Genomic DNA, 2,957 nt, shown 5'->3' on the forward strand with positions numbered 1-2,957 from the left:
GGACAGCGCCGCTGTGCAGGAAGAACTAACTCTGCATTCCAGTACGGCCACAACTTCTCCTTCTTCGTTGGTATTTACCGGCAGCTTGCATCCTAATTGTGACACTACCGCCACCCTCTGGAGTGACCTCACTCCTACAGGTTTCCCTCAGAAGTCCAGGCATCTTCTACCTGACCCTCCTCCACCACACTCCGGCATGTTCTTTACTCCTGCTCCATTTAACCCTGGACCTTTCACTCCTCCCATCATGTCCTTCCTCTCTACAACACATTCCCTGTGATCAACAAGCACCTGCTCTGCAGTGTCTGGTCGCTGCCAGTGATCACCAAAACCAACTGGATGCTTCCCTAAGTGTGAAGTTTTATTATATATACATTTACCATTGAATAATGTGCATTACAAAGTGTTATCATATATTAAATCTAAGTGGCCTCAGTGTGAGTGTTAAACCCTGAACTCCGCCACAGATAGACGCAGCCTCAATATGACTTGTGCACAGTTTCAAAGAATAGTTTGACAATTTGGGAAATAATCCCATCTGGCTTTCTTGCTGCTACTTAAAAGAGAAGACTGATACTTTCACATCTGGACAGTAAATATGAAACCACATTCAGAAGCCAGTTAGCTTAGCATCACACAAAGACCTAGCTCTGCCAAAAAATAACAAAATCCTGCAAACCAGGCACCTGAAAAGCTAATTTATTATCATTTTTATATTATATTTTGGTTAATCTGAACAACAATGAAAGTGTAAATGATTAACAGATCAAACAAGATATCACATGTAAATTAATGGATGGCTTTGGAGGTACTGGTAGGCCGATCATAAATAATGTATAGATGTATAGACAGACAGACAGACTGCTTGCTAAATATTTATTTAATGACCTCAGAATTACTGCACATTGTCTTCCATAAACCATAGGCCTGCCTGCGTGTTTGAACAATGGGAATAAACATATTAATGGTACACAGCATATTGACACATAACAACTATGGAAACAGTAGTAAACTAGACACACAAAAGGAAAAATCCATACAAATCAGTGCTGGCACTTTGTTCGAGTGATATATACAGTGTGGGCATTAGAAGGCTGGTGGAGTACAGGGATTGCATGTCACGTTATCAGTAATTATTACATGCTTTGCTGCCATCTAGTGGTATAATACATACAGTACAACAAGGCTTAAACGCTGGACTGCATGTCATAAAAACCTTAAGGCCATTCACACAGAAAACATTGTGACTGGAAACATTAAGGATAGCTCTGTTCTGTGAAAGTGAACCAGTGAACCTTTCTTCAAAATGTGATCATTGCATGGATTGATGAATAGCATTAGATTTGATTTAGGGTACAGCTAGCCTAACTGTAAAAATAACAAATGGGTAAGTAGATTGATAGACGGCTTTTACATAAAAATCAACAATTCCTGATTATAAAGCAGCTGAACACCACATATTGTAATGTATACATCAGGGATAGATGGTCGGACTAAATAGAAAAAAGAATCAACAATTCATTAAGGATGGCAATCTGGGAGATTTCCAGAACTATAACTATTAAGATAACTACAACACATTTTTAAAGGTTTCATCGCCTGCTGTTATCAGTCTTTTCTTTGTTTGTTTGGCTAATACCATTAACTGCAACCTGAACCGTCTACTCCCTACGGTAGCAGAAACTGGGACAAGCAGAACAGAACCACCTTCTCTGCCTGGCTGACCAACCACTGCTGGGTGAACGTGTCTCTAACTTTGAGTTGATGTCATATGTACTCAGTGTGTATCTTTGGCATTACAGCTAATGCAAGGGTTTTCATCATGGGCTCAATCATCATTGTTGTTACCTCATTCAGCGATAGATGGTGACTTAACATATTTATTTACATGAAAGTCTACACAATTCTTACTTTAAGTTAAAATAGTTTGCTACTTGATAAATTATTAGATATGGCAGACATACTTAGCTAAATGCATTGGATTAATAGTTAGGTTAGCTAAATGATCAGCTTTAACTGATGGATAAATGTAACAGTTATAATGCAACAATACTCACATATCCAGGTTAAAATCAGATGAAATGACGCGTTAGGAACCTGACATGTGGTGTTTATGAGGTTACACTTAAACAGCTGTTTCAGTCAGTTGTATGGACAACAGAGATCCTGAGAGGGGCAGAGTTCTCACCACCATCATTAACACAGGGACTGAAGAATGGGTGGAGTTTCTCAGTGAAGGAGCAGGCAGTGAAGGAGTAGATAATATCTGCAGTGTGAGCATTATAAAAGGAGACAAGGTCTTCCTCATAATCCACAAACACTCCCACCTTTTGAGGCCGAGATTTCAGAGAGAGGAGGACATCGGGATCAGCGAGAGCTACGTACTCGTCACCATTCCTCAGCTGCAGAGTCCAGTAACCAGCCTCTGGGCTTGATATGATCTGTCCTTTTCTGGAGGCTGACTCACTGACCACTCCTAAATCCCATTTAGTTTTACCTGTAACCTCCACCTCATAGTAGAATCTACCAGAAGAGAAACTCTGCCTAGCCAAGACGATGACACAATATGAAAATCTCTTTGCACTGTCTGGGAGATTCTGCTCTACGTCCCCGTGCTCCACTTGTTTCCCATCATCAGACAATGAGTTTAGGATGTGCTGTGTCAGGATCAAGAGTCACATCCACGGCAAACTGCTGCACCCTCTTCAGCTCAGCTTCAGGCTGCTTCTCTCTCACTTTGTTGATTGTTTCCTTAATTTGAGCTACAGCTCTCGCCACCGTTCCCTCATACGATGGCTGCTGGACGCTGACTTTTGTCCAGTCCTTCAGGGGTAGAGCAGCATTCAGGGCCTGGAAGCTTTGGAGGAAGTGGAAGTGATCTTTAGAGCCTGAGAGCTTCACTTCAGCAATTCTCTTCATCAGCTCAGAGATCTCATGATCCAGCTCCTTGATGAAGT

The sequence above is a fragment of the Acanthopagrus latus genome, chromosome 4 (assembly GCF_904848185.1).
Source record: "Acanthopagrus latus isolate v.2019 chromosome 4, fAcaLat1.1, whole genome shotgun sequence".
In the NCBI taxonomy this organism is placed as follows: domain Eukaryota; kingdom Metazoa; phylum Chordata; class Actinopteri; order Spariformes; family Sparidae; genus Acanthopagrus; species Acanthopagrus latus.